The sequence below is a fragment of the Rhagoletis zephyria genome, unplaced genomic scaffold, assembly GCF_001687245.7.
Source record: "Rhagoletis zephyria isolate East Lansing unplaced genomic scaffold, Rhagoletis_zephyria_1.1 Rzeph_scaffold_00199, whole genome shotgun sequence".
Lineage (NCBI taxonomy): Eukaryota > Metazoa > Arthropoda > Insecta > Diptera > Tephritidae > Rhagoletis > Rhagoletis zephyria.
Window position 1 is genome coordinate 143,058 of NW_016157283.1, and position 18,799 is coordinate 161,856.

General features: G+C 33.7%; 1 protein-coding gene across 4 annotated transcripts in view; it reads left to right on the forward strand.

Annotated features, from left to right (window-relative positions):
• Positions 1-18,799, forward strand: part of cno (adherens junction formation factor afadin) — a 379,548-nt gene that overhangs the window by 141,516 nt on the left and 219,233 nt on the right. The window contains exon 1 of one of the 4 annotated variants that reach the window (XM_017609200.1): positions 8,921-9,059. The exons of the other annotated variants lie outside the window; for them this stretch is intronic. The gene's annotated coding sequence lies outside the window, so the exon portion shown is untranslated. Of the gene's footprint in view, positions 1-8,920; positions 9,060-18,799 lie in introns of those variants that run through there. 4 annotated transcript variants of the gene reach the window in all.

Genomic DNA, 18,799 nt, shown 5'->3' on the forward strand with positions numbered 1-18,799 from the left:
CTGATTTTTGGGGATTTTGTTGTAGAATTGACCATATTTTTATAAAAAATTACCGAAAACTAAAATATTAAAATAATAGTTGCCCGTATTGTAAAAAATTCGTTGTACCTAAACTTTATTGACTGACTGTATTAACGTAACTGTGGTGGATTGCATAAAAAAACTTATTTTGTCTTTTCTTAAAAAAAAAGGTAGCACTGGTGGCTTGCATTTTTAAATAAATTTAGTGAGAAAGTGGTAATTATTTTGACACTTTTTTTTAAATGCCTCTTTTTCTGCAACTGCATTGCCTTTCTCAATTGTCCTTCAGGATCTTGGCCTTTGTTTATGGAATCACTAAGTATAATGATTATTAATCATTTCAAAAACTATACCAGCGTGATAACCGACATATCCTTTTGAGAGGCACCCTTATAAAAGGAATAAGACCCAAACTTTTCAGGTAAAAATTTCAGTAGGCTGCGTCTTTATGGCCTTTTCAGTTTTATAAATTATCATTATTTTTAAGTGGAAAAATAAAACTGAAAATTAATGATAATCTCTGCGCGAAAAATAAAAATCATAAAATAATCATTATTTGTAATCCCAAAAATAAAAATCAAATAATAATTATTTCCGTTTGAGCGAAAAAATAAAACTCAATAATAATACATAAAATAATGATTAAATGCTGTTTAAATTATTTTACTCATAATGATTACCTTCCCTGCTTTTAAAATTTAAAATAGAATAGTTTAGTGAAAGTACCACATTTCACTGCTTTTGGACTGGTGCGGAATTAGTTGCTATCGGACTGCTTCGTTTTTGGCAATAAAGAACTCGTACTGAACTAGAAATCTGGTTCACTAGTTCGTGTTATCCCTACAGGGTTGTTCTTATTACTTTAAATGAGTAATTCTTGTATAGTTATGTATATATAAGGGTCATTCAAATTAACTAACCTAGCGAATTTGTGGCCTTAAAATTACCGATTTACTGCGAAGGAAATTTTCCCGTTTTGAAAAATTTTTATTTCAATTTTTAAAGGTATCGGTGGGCATTTGTAATTTGCCATGTAAAAAAGATTGTTTTAACTAAAAATGTTATAACTAGAGCTCGAAATCTCGTGCAAGTGCATGTTTTTATTGGGCATCTTTAAATGGAAATGGGTAAGTTATCTTTACGAATCATATAATTTCCTTTAAAATGACACTCAATCGTTAGTGCATATTTTTGCATATTTCGCAGTAACTGCATGGTTTTGCATATTTTGCAAAAAATATCTTTTTTTGCATATTTAATGCGTATATTTTAGTATTTATTACAACCACAGCAGTGGTTTTTACATATTTTTTTATTTTTTGATTTGCAACTTTTTAAATTTAGTGCTAAAGCTCTTGACAAAATAATTACTTAAAATTGTTTCACATATTCATCTAAATATCTTCTCGGATAGCCTTTAGTGCACTCTCTTCTACCTGTGTTGGATCTCAACTAGTGGAGTTCTATACGAGAGAGCTGGCCTGTATCTCTGATCAATACAAAATTATGTCGGTCCCGGGACATAGGGACATTTCAGGAAACGAGGCAGTGGACCAACTAATAAGGTGCGAAAGTTATCACGCCAAGGCCAAGTAGAGGTCGAACCGTACAAAATCGTAGAGGTTTACCAGGGTGTCCTGCGACCCACTTAAAACCAAAGCTCTTTTGGAAGCAAGGAAGATATCTACAAACTTACTGCAGTATGCACAGTGCACTGGCCCCTTGGAGTACATGTTGAAATTATTGGATTTCCCTTCCACAGGTTCTGTCGCAGTTGCGATGACCCTGGCTCAAAAGCGACAGTCCGAACACTTTCTGTGCGAGTGTGAGGCCCTTAAACACACTCGGCAAGCCATTCCTGCAGAATGTTTCAGAGTGCAGCTTCCTATCTTTGTATGACGTATTGGAATTCATTACAGCCGCCAAATGGAAGTAGGTTGCACGAGTTATGGAATCAAAAAGGCAAACTTTCTAATTGCTCCTCACCAGGGTGACAATCCACTTAAAACATGCAACCATTCATCTGAACCACTATTAAACTGTCAATATTTCTATGTACACAAGATCGTAACTGTTTGCTTAATTATAAACTAATTTTATACATAAATACTTATTTAGGGGATTCACAATCGTTAATCGTCGATAAACCTTAAGCTTATCATTTTTTTATGTAAAATAACGGTTAAAATGGTTTTAGGGGGCGCTATTATATACTTTTTATCAGTTTAAAAACATTTCGGTGTAGTTAGAAGTCCTCTATAACCATTTCAATCATTATTTTACATGAACATGTTATTTTTGTACCGGCAATAAATTTATTGGAAACATATTTTTAATTGCATATTTTACTTGTTTATAGCGCAAATTTTTGAATTTTGAGTGCATATTATATGCGTATATTTAAAATTTTTTTGTGCATGAAAGCTCTTAATTTCAGTTATAACTTTTGAACCGTTAAGTTTTTGTGTTTTCCATGTTGAGAATTTGTCCTCCTGGATTGTAAAAAAATCTGGTCACGTTATAAGTAGCAGTCCTTTGATCTCTTCAATCATTTCGGAATAATTGTGAGTTCACATATTTCTTTTTCTCGTTCAAAACAAACCTGGTGACAATAGCGGATGCTGGATGGTGAAATTTTGACGATGAGAAATTCAAAATGTAATCAAATATAATGGGTGATCTCCATCATAATTAGATAATTCAGCTGCGTGTACTAAATCCCCTAAAATATAGCGGAGCACCTGGCCATTTGCGTTACAACTAACAATAAGCTGAGCATTATAGGCATATAATTTTTAAAGTGGTCTAATAGGGGTTACAAGCAGCCGCCTAATCGAGCAATGAGCCCGCTTCACTCTATTAAAGCGCTAATGGACTTGATCGAGTCAAAACGTCCACGCAAACCAAATTACCCCGTTTCATAATCCCAACAAACATTAAGCTTAGAAAACGATTGGAAAACGATACAAAATGAAATATGTTTCTCAAAGGTAGACTGTTAGAAGACGATTAGAGAAACTGTCGATAATTATAGTATTCTCTACAAAAAGGGGAATTGGTTCTCGATGTCGAGAAAAGGTTAGATATCTAATCGAGTTCTAACGTTGAATTCTAATTGGTTTCAAATGTCTAGTGTTTTTCTAATCATTCTCTAATCGAATTCTAACATAGGTCTCTAACCTGATTTTCGATTCGAGAACTACATTAGAGACTATGTTTGCTGGGAATGTTAAATTTTTATTTTTAACCCTATTGTAACTATATGACCCTTTTTCATAAATATGTGTGGACACCAAATAAGGGTAGCTCAATTAAAATGTAAATCGAGTTGAAATTATTTCTGTTTGAACTTAGTATAAGTCATTTCATGCCTTTTGTGCAACAATGAGCCTTTATCGGTATCTAAACGCATGAGTCATTCATTAAACTTCATCAACCAAAGATAAAAAGTGGTTCCGTTAGTTTATGACGATTAACGATTTACAGATCCGTTCAATTACACGCAATTATCGATTTAAGCGCAAGGGGAACGGCGGCAGGACCTGGGTCCGATCCCTAGTCCGACAAAAAGTTTTTTCTCTAACAGCGGCAATGGCAAACCTCCGTTTGTATTTCTACCATGAAAAAGCTTCTCACAAAATCCATTTGCTATTCGCAGGCGGCGGAAAACTAGCTCCCTTCACTTGTGTAGCAACGTCAAGACACACCACAAATTGGAAGATAAGCTCGGCCAAACACTTAGTAAAGCGTAAGCGCAAATTATTATTACTATGTATGCATATGCACTTAACTACACTTAATAATCCTCGCTTGAATTTTCACGATTATTTTTTTTTGTGGCATGCATAAAAAAAATCTTATACGCGTAAATGGCAACTAACGTACCATAATTTTTCTGTGGCCATATTCTAAATATCTGCTCAGGTCAACGGTAAATAACTCTTTTCTCCTATTTTACGAACCTGCAAGCGCGACACTTGTTTACCTTCACTTCAGTTGTTTCTCAGTAGCCTTTGAAAACAATGTAAGATAATTTTTGCATTGTGGTCATACGGTATAATAAAGTGAGTAATATCAAATTAAGCAGTTTTTTCAATACCTAGTGTTAAAAATGGGACGCGGAAAAACCTTAACGGAGATCGAGAGAGGAAAAATCTTTGGCCTAAAGGAAAGCAACCTGTCCAACCGTGCAATTGCACGTAAAATTGCCCGCGATCTATGGGTGATTAATAACCTTTTGCGCGCATGTCGGTGGCGTTGAAGCAAGCATGGTTTCTTTTGCAATTTCTTGCGTCTTAGATGAGGGCACTGCTTTATTATTTGTTGAATGGTCCGCACACTAGCCGTAACTCCTACATTTACACCGATTTGTCTGACAGTCGCTGCAGAATTCGACGATTCTCGCAAAATTGCTCGTTGTTCTCTCGTAGCTTTTACAGTGCGTCCTTTTCGGTTTTTGCCATAGTTTTCGATCAAGAATGAGAGATTACAAAGGTTGCGCCGATCTCGGACCGCTATTCCTCTCTTAACGAATTTTACAGAATCGTTATTTGCATGACGTCACACTTGTGCAACTTGTTTACGTTTTCCTTGCAACATTTTTTCTTCTTCCATTCTTGCTCACGTTTTGGCATTTCTCTCTCTCGCAATTGCACCAGTGTGACGTCACACAAAAGTTATTCTCAAAAATCCTCTCTGATCGGCGCAATCTTGTATTCTATCATTCTTGATCGAAAACTATGGCAAAAACCGAAAAGGACGCACTGTAAAAGCTACGAAAGAACAACGAGCAATTTTGCGAGAATCGTCGAATTCTGCAGCGACTGCCAGACAAATCGGTGCAAATGTAGGAGTTACGGCTAGTGTGCGGACCATTCAACAAATAATAAAGCAGTGCCCTCATCTAAGACGCAAGAAATTGCAAGAGAAACCATGCTTGCTTCAACGCCACCGACATGCACGCTTAGAGTATGCTCGCACCTACGTACACTGGCGCGATGAATGGAAAACCGTTATTTTTTCGGACGAAAAAGAAATCAATTTGGACGGTCCGGATGGTTTCCAACACTATTTTCACGATTTGAGAAAATCGGAGAGGTTTTTGTCCAGACGACACAGTGCAGTTGGTTCGGTGATGGTATGGGCAACAATTTCATATTATGGGGCAATAAATTTAAGAGTTCTGGAGGGTCGACAAAATGCAAATAATTACATCGAGGTGTTGGAAACGGAAGTGATTAACTTCGATGAAATGTTCAACAACCAAGCAGGATATCGCTGCCATTCACATAGCGAGAAGTGTAACAATGGTTTAGTGAAAAAAATATCCATGTTCTTGAATGGCCAGCGTTGTCCCCAGACTTGAACATCATTGAGAATGTGTGGGAATGGTTGTCGCGAAAGATTTATGCCGAAGGGACACAGTACCACTGTAGATCAGCACTTATCGATGCAATAGAGACTGCCTTCATTTCAATACCAATTAATTATATTCAAAATTTATACAATTCATTGCCAAACAGGCTTGTTGAACTTATAAGAATGGATGGAGGTCCAACTAAATATTAATAATAAAAATTAGCAAAAACTTTGTTGTTTATCCTTTATTTTAGTTATAGTAGTAAGTGAGGGTAATCATGTGTCGCACTTGCGAGTCGAAAAACACCATACAAGCGGCTTTTATTGTTTACCGTTATTGATTTTTTTAACACTGGCACTAAAAAATATGCTTACATATAATCTCTGCCTTGCCGCGTACGACATTTTTTCGAAACCCATCTACAATGGAAAATATTCAGAAAATGTAAGTGAGGGTAATCGAGTGTCGCGAAGTGTATGTAGATTTGACCAAAATTTATTTTGATATTTACTGTATATACATATGTATGTACTTATGTTCCATTTTCTGCGCATTTTTGAGCGGAATTATTTTATAATTTTCTTTGCCCGGCGCCGTAATATACATATGTATGTGTGTACATTAATATATTTGTACATAATGTACTTACATAAACATAACGCTACGGCCAACAATAAAATGACCGCAGAGACCTAAGGTATACTGACTAGGGATGTTAATTTTTTCGATGTTTAAGATCCCGGGATTTTCGGGATGTCGTTGGATCAATCCCGGGATCCCGGGATTTAGATATTTATTTTTTTTAACCATATGAAAAATAATAAGTAAATCGGTGTGGAACATACTTTTTTATTTAAAGTGAAAATTATTTCATAAGTAACGAAACGAAAGACATTAATTAAAATTATATGCATTTAATAATACTTTAGCGCGTACATATCTGATAAAGTAATTTAAGGTATGTCGAAAAAAGCTCGATGCAAAAAACAAAGTCAAAAAATGTATTTCCTGGTTGAAAGAAGTTCATAATAGTAGTGGCAGTAAAGCAGCGCCTTAATTCTTCCAGTTTTGTCTATATTCCTTTTGTTTATTCAAAGTTTAAATTTTTTATAAAAGTCTACCTCATTAACTTCATATAAATGCGTATTTCTCTGACGTCATGATTTTTTTAAAAAAGAATTTAAAATTTCAAGGATATGATTAAAAAATTTATTTAAAAAATTCAGTGAAATGTAAACCAAAACAAGTAAGAGCAGCGCTGTCTTCGGCTATGCCTTTCATTAGCATCTGAAAATTTTACGTTAACAGATTACTGCATTTGAAAAAATTTATATATTCACAGCAGACAAGGATAGAGGAGATACATATATACAAAATTCTAGCTAAACAATCAGAGGTGATCGGTACGTAAACCGGTAACACAATTTAATGGGTTTAGCTTCCTACATAAAGGAGATACATATATCGCAAAAACTGGTATCTGAACAATCAGTGGTACAAGAGATTAAGATTATACAGCATAGATTTTGACGATTTTCTCAGTAGACTTTGTATTATTATTTAAAAAATAGCTTACGAAATTTATCGGTTTTAGCTGTCCAAATAAAGGAGTTTTACAGTAAAACCCCATATCTGAACAATCAGTTGTATGGGGGCAATAAACAGGTTATAGAGACCCGATCTTTATTAATTTTACTGTAAACTTTCTGTTTATAATGAGTGAAAATAGTGCGAAATTTCATGTTTCTAGCTGCATAGATGGAGTAGTTATAACAAAAAATCGCATATCTGAACAATCAGTTGTATGGGAGCTATATGTAAAAGTGACCCGATCTTCGTTATTTTCACTGTAAGTATTCTGTTAACAATGAGTGGAAACGGTTTGATGTTCCTAGCTGCATAAATGAAGAAGTTATGGCACAAAATCTCATATCTGAACAATCAGTTGTATGGTGGATATAGGTTGTAGTGACTCGATATTGGCCATTTTCACTGAAAGTATTTTTTTGATAATAAGTGACAACAGTGCAAAATTTCATGTGTCTAGCTACTTAAATGGAGGAGTTATAACGAAAAATCTTATATCTGAACAATCAGTTGTATGAGAGCTATATGTTATAGTGACCCGATCTTTGTAATTTTCACTCTAAGTTTTCTGTTGATAATGGGTGGAAGTATTGCAAAATTTCATGTTCCTAGCTGCATAAATGGAGAAGTTATAACGAAAAATCTCATATCTGAACAATCAGTTGTATGGGAGCTATATGTTATAGTGGTCCGATTCTTCCGGTTCCGACAAATGATTAATACATTATAAAAATACACCCACCTACCAAATTTCATCCGGATATCTCGAAAACTGAGAGAATAGATTGCATACAAACAGACGGACAGACAGACAGACGGACTGGCTAAATCGACTCAGCTCGCCGTTCTGATCTTTTAAGTATACATTTTAATGGGTCTATCTCTTCTTATTCTGGTACTTACAAACATCGGACCAAAGTTATAATACCACTTCATGCTCATGAAAGGTATAAATATGGGTATCAAATGGAATAATTTTTTTGGGTTCACAAGGACGAATAGGAATTGAAAATGCCCCTTAATATATTTTTTTAAGCTAATAAAGTGAGTCCTTAACATATAATTTTTTCAAAAATAAGAATTGGAAACTTTCAAGGACATTCAAGGATAAAATTATAAAAGGGTATTTTCAATACCTACTCATCCCATACGCACCAAAAAATTTAATTTGGGATAACTCTACAGAATCTTCCCTTTCATTTGATACCCATACTGGTTTTTTAAGTATCATATCTTTCAAATTTCTTTTAAAAACTCCTGACGTCAGAGAGAAAAATTAAGAACGCAATTTTACTATATTCGGCAAAATTGACTGCCGCAAGCCGCAAGGTATTATACCGTCCTTTAAAGTACAAAACCGCGTATCGTCGTTCTGCAAAACCGCTTAACTGACATTGGCTGCCAAAAATTGGATTTGCTCACACAAGCTCTTGGCTCAATCCTTATCCATTCGTCCTGAAATATACTAGCCTGAAATGCGATTACTTTATAAAGAAAATAACCATTTTGAAATATGAGTATTTTTACGCTATAGAAAATAATTTCTACAACTTCACTTACGCGGTTTTGCATTTTGTTGATACGCGGTTTTGCACTTTAAATGACGATATGTATTTATATTGCAGCAACACATTTATAAAAAAAATGGTAAATACTAAATAAACAAAAGAAATATAGCCAAAACTGGTCAACATATAGCGTTTCTATTATTGCCACCAGTATAAATTACAAATCCCGAAAATTCCGGGATTCTAGGCAAATGATCACGGGATTTTCGGGACTTAAAAAAGACCGGGATCCCGGTACCCCGGCATCCCGGGATTAACAATCCTAATACTGACTTTTGACGGCAACCAGCAGCAACTGCATAAAAACGAAAAAGCACCCAGAACCCCAACACATAACTGAATAGTGCCGCTTTTCTCACTTATAAGTAATAATTCGTTGGGTTTGTTCAGTAATCATTTCACTGCGAAACGAAACGGTTAACGTTGCTTTGGGTCCTGTGGCAGGATACGCCTGAGCCACAGGCGCGTCTTTTAACACACATATAACTTTCGTTTTAATGGTCACGACGTTGAGAACCAATTGTGTAAGTAAATTAATTATCCGTTATTCATTTTAACACTTTGCATTTGCTTTCTATTCGCTATGCTGAATTTAAATTGCACTTACTTAAATCGTCTCCGCAAACGTGTATGCGAAGAGTGCGCATTACGAGTACAGCTTAACTGGCAGAATAAAGATAATAAAATATTTCGAATGGCTTTTAGACAATTATATAGGATAAAGGAAATAGTAGAATACTATCTATTTGCAGTACCCCAAGCAGTTAGATACATATGTATGTATATTTCATAAAAAACGAAACTTTTAACGCAAAACTTACATATCTTATTGTACTTCCACAAAAATCAATATCAGCAGCGAATACTTAAAGGTGGAGCACTTCACCGGTGCTGCAATACTGTCATTGCGTTATATTATATACACGTGTGTACATATGTATGTAAACAATCAGTTTATTGTACATTAGACGCCTTAATTTCTCCATACATTTTGCTGAAGTATTTCAGATCCTCCCTCCGGCAGCAGAATAGGAAAATAGGACTCTAAGAACTTAACGAAATGAAAAAATGTATTCATTATTGTAAAACATGTATGAGCTTCTCCGAAATCCGTGACTATAAGACTGTTTTGCTGTAGGTTTAGGTTATATCAAAAAACATTCATCTTGCACAAGAAAGAAAAAAAAAGATAACCAACCTCATGAAGAATAAGGCGCTAAAGCGAATGGTTTTTTAATACAACCAACCAGAAAGTAACCCACGGCCAGTGTTGCCAAAGAAAGTCCCCTAAATATCATAATTTTTTCCATAAAAATCTCCAAAATAAGATTTTAAAGCTAAAAAATCTTTTCGATCCCAAAAAATCTTAATCTAAAAATACCTGAAAGGAAACACGAAATTCGACATTGTCTTTAAGACTGTAAAAAGCCCTTATTATGTTAGCTGAAAAATTTACCAATTTCAAGTTTTAAAGTCCTTTTTATAACAATTTAAACTTAAAATGAATATTTCCTCGTGCCATCACAAAATTTGTTGCACCGTTTACATATGTATGCATTCACTGGCGAAAATATAAATAGGGACCCGACATTTTACAAGCTTTGACCGACTTCAAAAAAGGAAGTAGTTATCAATTCGCGCGAATATTTTTTTTATGTATATAAGTATGTTACCGCATAACTTTGAACCACGTAAACCGATTTCGATAATTCCTTTTTATCGGAAAGGTGGTACCTCAAAGGTGGTCCCATATTAATTTGGTTTACATCCGGCAAATGAATCATGAAGAAATTTACGATCAATTTATATATGTGACTTGAAGTCGCTTGTGTTTTTGTTTAAAAATTACTTGTTTTTTTTATGAAAGAATAGCTCGTTATCTATAGAAAACCATGTAAGTTCAAATTTCAATCGTTGTGCAAAAGTAAAGAAAATTCGACAAAGTTCCATAACAATTCTGAGATTCTTAATTCGAACTTTTATATATATTTTTACATGGATATTATTTTATAAAGCTTTCCGCTCCTTTTTTCTCGTTATAAATTTATCCATGTAGACTCATCAGCAAATATTTCTTAAATGGCAGTTTACTTGAAAATTTCCATTATTGTCATTTAAACTAGAGGGGATACAAAATGCCGGTTGTTCTTTTCCTCCACTCTCTATTCCTGCACTAGAGTCTTACCCCTATGCTGTAATCCGTCGTAGATTCGATTTTGCTACGAATCGTAAAATTGGTATTATGAAATCCGCGTTGTCGTATCGTAATTTCGAAATTCGTAGGCCGTAATGTTGGTATGCCTGAATCCGACGTAGCTGTAATTTTTATGCATTTGTCGGAAATCTTGTACAAATAGCAACTGGTGTCGGAGCGAAACAAATTGTTTTAAAATATCAATAAAAAGTGTGTAAACGCAAAAAATGTACGTAAGTTGAAGTGTGAATAGAAAAAAAAATTATTATTAAATGTTTATAAAATTAACAGATCGAAGATCACAACAAATCGCTCGCAATACGAAAAACTGGTGGAATGCATGAGCGAAAGGCCGGACATTGGTCGAGGCTTTGTAAAAGGAGCTAAATAGGATGTGGTGGAATTTTGGGAAAGCGTTCCAAGAATTAAAGCGGCACAATATCTAGTGAAATGGAGGGATCTTACATTTTATCATTTAAGCTAAATGGATCAGAACAATCTCCTAGCAATCTCCTTTTTATATTAATGCAACTGTTAACTGTTCTTCCTCCTGGGACAAAAGTGCACCGGCCACTGCTCAAGTATCACACTGGTGTATAAATTGGTGTACATTTATGAATTTTGGTATAAATATGATTAATTGTACCGAAATTCACAAATTTACACCAAGTTATACACCAATGTGCTACTTGAGTGAATCCTTTGTATTCTACTTAATTAAGGAAAAGTCTTTTCAAGTAATGATTAAATTAATTTTTTTTAAATTTCAANGATTAATTGTACCGAAATTCACAAATTTACACCAAGTTATACACCAATGTGCTACTTGAGTGAATCCTTTGTATTCTACTTAATTAAGGAAAAGTCTTTTCAAGTAATGATTAAATTAATTTTTTTTTAATTTCAATATTCACTTGCGATTATATTTATTTTGATTTGTTTCTGTCAAAGCAGCTGATTAAGAACTTCGAATTTCACTATTTTAGTGGGCAACGCCGCACTATGGGACCCTATTTTGTGGCCAAAATTCTTAAAGTTGAGATATCAATTTAAAACTTGGCCCAGTAGTAGGACTAGAAGTAGTGGCCGTGCCGCGCAAAAATTAACCCGCAATGGTCACACCTCCAAAAAATAGCGTAATGCTCACACGGGGTCCAGTGGACCCCAACCCAATAAACAGATGCCTCGTACGTTCTATTTTAAATATCGACTCGAATCCTCCACTGACCTTAAGTTTAAGACTTCCTCTTTGTTATCTGACAGGTTTTGTTCCAACTTTTAAATTATAACACCGTGTAATATTTCATAAAACTCATGATTTTGTACCAAGTACAGTGACGAGCAAAACTGTAACATGGAGTAACACTTTATTTCAGCTGTCGCTATCTTTCCAAGTTCTAACGACATTCATACTGTTGTTGTATATTTTTATTGGTACATCTTTGCTTCCTCTGTCATAACGATTTGAAGTCAATTCAACAACATTAACAAAACCAGCAGACAAAAATGTAAATTAAGGCATATGTTACAGTTTTGCACTCATATATTTTTAATAACTTTTTGACAATTTTCACAAAAAAAAAGAATTATTAACACAATGTTCAGTATGCTTTTGCTTTATTTAGTTCCTGGTTGCAATTTGGCATACCTAATGTGTATGTCTGTAAAAATTCTGGAGGTATAGCCTCCCATATATCCTTGGTGTGCTTTCACAGCTCATGTACTCCATTGGACGGACTTGGATACTTAGTAAGATGCGTCCTCGCATTGTGGAGGTCATTTCAAATTAGCAAATTTCTGTTTTTGTTCCAGTCTTTGCGAACATGTGCAGTGTGTTTTGGTTGCTTTTTCAGCAGAAACTCTAATTTTCTCGACTACATCTTGCAAATTTTGTTGAAATATGAACAGATACTGTTTCTTTCGCATAATGCGTACAAACGGATCAACAACATTTTTGAAATACAACCCCAAACTATTATTGACCGACCACTGTGATTCACAGTTTGCCTTACATGATGCGCTTAGGCTTAATTTGGGCCTTTGATCCAATACCATGCCCGGCCATCTGATTGAAAGCTATTAATTTAGTCTTGTCAGACCAAATAACCCTCAATTAAATCTTAAAAATGTGTTTTTTATTGCATTCTGTAAGGCCTAACATATCCCAATAGGCAACGGTCCGGTTTTCGTGCGATGCAGCAAAACGCTGCCACACTCGCACATGTATTTTGATCAAATTTGCTTTTTTCTTCTTTTATGATCCATTTTGCTCAATTTGGCAATTTTTCGCCTCACTATCTACTGATTTGCATTCAATTTTAATACCTTAAGCGCTTCTGTAGTAGTGCCTGCAGCGCTACTTGCTACTAAGTTCACAAGATATCGGACTGTAATATATTTTGACAGACTTCCTTTGTCCTTAGTAACACTTTAGGCTATATTTTTTCTCAGTCTTAACATTTTCATGTGGCAAACTCCACAATTTTTTGCCACTTTCCCTGCGGTCCCGCCTTTTCGCAGTAAATCTATTATTTACATTTATGTTTCCTGATTCACCATATTATTTATTGGTGATCACTTCTTGAATAAATTACAATACAGAAAAAAGTCATCTGACTTCCAACTAAGCAAAAGATAACTGTAAAATGCAAAACTGAGAGTGAGTGCAAAACTGTAACATTTGCCTTAACTTAGATTTTTGTCTCCAGGTTTTTTATTGTTGTTGGATTGACCTCAAATCGTTATGAGGGCGGGAGTAGGGGTGTACCAATAAGAATATACAACAAAAGTATGAAAGTCGTAAGAACTATGAAAGATAGCGGTGGCTGAAATAAAAAGTGGTACATCATGTTACAGTTTTGCTCGTCACTGTAGTTACCAAAGAAAATTTATAATATCTTTAATATCGCACAAAATCGCTGTATAAGATTATGGGGAAATAAGAGATCAGAGACTATTATACTGATTTGTGATGAGTTTTTTTAAACGTGTTTGAACATTTTTTTAAACATTAAATAAACTTCTTAATTGTACAATTTCACTTTAAAGTCACTTAAATGCGGACGTTTCTTTGGCATAACCTTTAAACTATAATACAAGATTTAATTGGTAAATATTCTGCTAACCGACACTCTTTCTTTCCACTTTTCACTTTTGAAAAGCAGCAAATAGATTACGAGATACACGCATTTGAAAGTGGCACAAAATTACATATTTTTCGTTTACAGAAAATACCGAAACTATCTTTTTGAAGGTTACCAAATCAACGGTAAGTCAATTTATCGAAAAACTGAGTATACAGTTTTTTTACTCTGAAGTATTCTCTGTAAGATAAGACAAAAAAAAAAAATTTATTTCAAGCAAGTCAAGAAATTGACTTTTGGCCACAAAATAGGCTCAAATCTCCCATAGTGCGCCGTTGATAGTTACGATCGGATTACAGCATACCAATTTTCGAATTTTCGGAACGGAGCTACGAATTCGTAACTACGAACTTTCGGATTACAGCATACGGGCGTATATGTTTTACTGTGCGAGAGAAGAAGGCAGATAATATTGTAGGAGATTTCATATATCATTTTTCTTCTTCCTTCATTTGCTGCTTACAATGATGTAGTAAGGATAATATAAATAAGTTAACAACTTTAACTTAAACTTTAAAAATCTTATATTACACACAAAAATCTTCATTTTGAAGATATTTTAAATGTAAAATTTGGCTTTTTAAAAAATCTTTTTTTAAAGATTTTTAATAAAAAAACAGCCCAAAAAATCTTCATTTCCAAGATAAATTTTCACTTATGGTAACGCTGCCCACGGCCTAAAGTGGCTATATGGTATTCTTTTTCAAGAATTTTCAATTTTATTTGTTTGGATTTTCCAGAAATTAGTTATTTTTCTAAAATTATAATACTTAATATTGTAGCTAATTTAATTTAATTTTTAAACAGCTAACATATTTTGAATTTATTTATATTTGAACTAGTAAATTAGGTTTAAGTAAAGCCTGTTGAGAATAATCAGGTCTGACATACTTTAAAATTTGTTGAAGTTTTTAACAATGTCGTTTTTATATGCTAGGTGGGGAAATACTTTCATGTGCGCCTTGACTATTTGAAAGAAATACAGTAACTCAAACAAATTACCACGTGTTGTTTTTTTTTCTTCAAATATTCGGAATGTTTTTCGAGATCAATTTTTTTTTGTTATTTTATATAAAAATATCGTCTAAGCTTTAACCAAAACAGTTTCAAACATTTTACAAAAATTAGGAAAATTCAACAAATTTTCGTCAAAATTTCAACTTTTTATTCTGAATTTTTAGAAAATTTTTGGGTACGCAGTTTTATAGCCCCTACAATTTTAGTATACGCCTAAACGGCTAAAAATGCGTTGATAAGAATAACAAAGAAAATATATATCCAAAAACATTACGAATATTGGAAGAAAATCAACACGTGTTCATTTGTTTGAGTCACTGTAAATAGTTTCCGAAGAAGCTAACGTCTAGCAGCAATGCCGAAGGGTAGTGGAAATGTTGATTCAAATTTAGATTCTCTATGTTCCGTTCGTTTGTCAAATCTGTCTTTTTAATTCTAACGTTTCCAAAGTCAAAGAAATTGGTCACGTCATGTTTCACTACTGTCTTTAACTTAGTTGCGACGCCTAACCGGGAACAAGTGTTAAAATTAATCGCACTTTTCTCTATATGTATAAAATTAATGAAACTTGCCAGTTAGGAAGTAACTACTAATTTTTGTCGTTTTCTCCATAAAACCCAGTTTCCCCCGATGTATTGCTAGAGCTCTAACTTTAAATATAGGCTCCATTTTACCACAGGAAAATATCTTATTGGAAAAATGGGCGTGGCACCACCTATACATGTTGCATTTTTGACACCGCATTTCTCTGAAAGTATTTGCGGTTCCATGCTCATGTAGAAAACTGAAGGTTATTGGAAAAATGGGCGTGGCATCTATTATATCTATACATATTACTAATATTATAAATGTGAAAGTTTGTATATTTGTTACTCAATCACGCAAAAGGTCTGAACGGATTGGAATATTTGGCCCTAGATAGCTGGACTAGGGACCTATTCGAAAAAAGTCGTATATATGGTCCAATTTTCTTGAAATTGCACGTACACGTATTACAGATATAAAGAGAAATCAACCTACCCAAGACGGACACGACTGGTGGTACCGAAGTAGAGTTATTTCAACTTAAAGTTCATTTAGTATAAGAATTATTTGCTGTCGGGCTTCTTAACCGATTGAATGATTGGTTTACAGTTCGAAAGGTGTTTTAAGACGCCGCAAAGCAAGCGGGTATTGGATAGTGTAATATGAGCAGTGATCGGACTGCTACCACATTGTGGTAGATCTGCCACTTTTTTGAGCATCTACCTCATCTACCACTCAAGGTCTGAAATCTACCACATATTCGCATTTTTGAGTAGTTTTGTTTTTGCTTGACATTATTTTCTTTCTTTTAAGAGCAAAAATTGTCCAACACTAAACACTATATGGTAACAAGAAAGATATAATACAAGATTCGGCATTCCTGACGACGCACAGTGCATATGAAATATGGACAAAAATAGAATTATGGACGCATTTAAATGAAAATTCGCTTCTTAGTAAAATTGAGGACGCTAAATTCAAAAATGCAATTGGTTTTTAGATAACTTACATACTTTCACTGTAAATACAGTTTGAAGTTGAGAATTTGGGTTATTGTGGCTTTTACATAGGTATGTACATATAGTTCGTTCTATTTTCAAAAGTGAGGTGTGAAATGGCAGGGCTTGGCCTGTCGATGTTCAATATAGTTTTTTATTTTTGAAAAGGGTCGCCACCTTTTATAAATTTTATTAAAATTATTCAATAAGTTAAATGAATTAGATATTAAACTATGGGTATCAATTGAACTAGTTTTGAAAATACTTTACCTCTAAATGACACGTAGAAGGGTTGCCATATGTTTAAAGAATCAAATTCACTTTAATTAAGGGAATAAGGTAACTGAAATATGTATATCAATATGAGTATAAAACAAATGAAAAACTTTTACATATTTAGCAAGAAATAAATGGAGAGTAAAAACATTCTTGAGTTAATTTACGAGTCCAGTAATTTAAAGGAATGTAATCAGAACAAATCACTGATTGACAATGTATGTATTTGTACTAAAACAACAAATACGATGGCGTAATCCTATGGTTTGACTTAATTATTATTTTATTTTAACTAAATTCGACTTTACAAACAGATTGCAACCCTATTCGTAATATTTTTAAGCTTATGGTGTACCTATCTATTTCAATTACCTATTTCCTTTAATTCAACTAGAATTTGTTTTTTTAAACAGGTGGCAACTCGCTGCATGTAGTTAATACACATTTCGATTGTTACCAATCTCTTAATAATTCATTTAACTTTTAAAAAAATTTTAATATAATTTTTTAACAATCTAATTTTTTAAAAGGTGTCAACTCTTTACAAAAAAAATAAACCTTCTATTGTCCACAGGTCAAGCTTTTTAATCTGACACTTAATTTTTGTAAATGGAACGAATCGTTCAGATCTGAAGGCACTGACAAAAAATTAAAAATTATTTTATGCATTAGCGAAAAACGCATTACTTCAGAAAGTGCAAAAAATGAGCAGGTTTTTATTTCTTCTTTTGAAAGCTAAAAGCCTGTACTATTTAATAAAGTAATATTTTTACATATATTTTTTATTCATTCCATTAAAATGTAGCATTTTTTTGAAATTTTGTTTAAACAAATTTTTTTTTTTTTTTGGAACACCGAAGGGACACCCTGTGTTTAATTTTATCCCAAAATTTTAATTCCTGTAATTCTCTACTATCTATATGGAAACAAGAAATGTCGAACCAACGTTTTATTTTAAAGAATATATTTTTGACATTTTTTCTGTGAAGAGCTTACGCCTGGCTATGCTTTTATTAAAATTCTTAGTATACAATTTGTCGACTTTAGTGGCTTCCTGGCGGCATATAATTATTATTCTAGGGAAATGTCTGTTTAATTCTTTTTAGTGGATAAATTGTCTTTAAAGAAATACCAAACAAGTTCACATTGCAGATAACGAATTTTTCGATTTATGCCCGCTTAGGCGGCACTGTGCGACGATGAAATTTCTCAATTGTAAATTTTTTGACAGGAAACGCGGTTTTGTTGTGTTAATTGCAAAATATATGATTTATAAAAGGAATTAATGGTTTCTGAGGCGTTGTTTACTTTTACTTGAGAATTGTCAAAATCAGCAAATCCCAATTAGCTGTGGCTGGAACGTGCCACATTTGTTCGCTACTTCGCAAGGTTGCTGAAATCTCTTAAAATATGTTCGAAAAATATCTTAATATGGAAGGAACTGCTTTACACTGTCAGGGCGAAAAATTGCCAAAACTCAACGCATTTTTTAGCAACTTCAATCTTGCACTATCTATACTAATTATATAAAGAGAAGTCCCTTTTTTTTGTAACAGGTAATCTCGCCAACGGCTGGTCCGATTTTCATGAAATTTTGTATACAAATAGCTTTCGGTAACCACCATGTTTTAGGCTAAAAAAATCAAGGAATGAAACCGAAACCCAAACCGAAACCGTAACCGTTTAAAACCGTTTCGTTTTTCGAAACCGAAACCGAAACCGTAACCGTTATCTTGACCTGAAAAGGAACGATACCGAAACCATTTCGATCACAGGTTTCAATCGGTTTCCAGAAATTTACAAAAATAATAAATAAAAATTTCTTTGAAATAAATGATTTATTTAACCAAAATCAGCAACATTTTGCTAAAATTCTTGTTAAGTAGTAAATAAGTATGGCAAGGTAACTTTTCGCAAAAATCTGCTGATGACTTTGTTGTTGTGAATCGATAATCGATTAATTATATTTAAGTAGTTTCTTTCCCGTACGCAATGCGAGATCCCGCGTGTGCCCAAAATAGCCCAGAAATCATGCCTGTACTCAACAAAATGGGTAATAGAGAGCGAAAATTCGAGCGTATTCGATCGTAAGTGTATTCTTCTTCCTGCCC